Source organism: Camelina sativa, chromosome 9, assembly GCF_000633955.1.
Source record: "Camelina sativa cultivar DH55 chromosome 9, Cs, whole genome shotgun sequence".
NCBI classification, from domain to species: Eukaryota; Viridiplantae; Streptophyta; class Magnoliopsida; order Brassicales; family Brassicaceae; genus Camelina; species Camelina sativa.
This window is the reverse complement of record NC_025693.1, coordinates 14361103-14361502: the sequence shown is the minus strand read 5'-3', so window position 1 is coordinate 14361502 and position 400 is coordinate 14361103.

The window sequence follows — 400 nt, the reverse complement described above, 5'->3', positions numbered from 1 at the left end:
AGTAAATGGTGTGTTTTGTGAAACTTTTCTTATTTTAGATGGTCTTTGTACAAATTAGGGAAAGAATGAAAAGTTATTTAGGAAGGGTTTATAGAAAATCAGGATGACTTTCCTCAAAAAAAATAAAAAATAAGGATGGGATTACTTAAATGCACATCCAAGAGGTTCGAACCCGCGACATTGAGAGTTAACAAGGGGGAGAGTAACCAGTAGGCCAAAGCCTATTATTCGGTAATTAGTAATAAGCTTTATTATATATGGTGAAACACTTAGGATGACATTTAGGAAGGGATTACAAAAAAATAAGGATGGAATTCCTTAAATGCATAACCATGAGATTCGAACCCACGACGTCAAGAGTTTACAAGGGGGAGAGTAACCAGTAGGCCAAAGCCTGTTA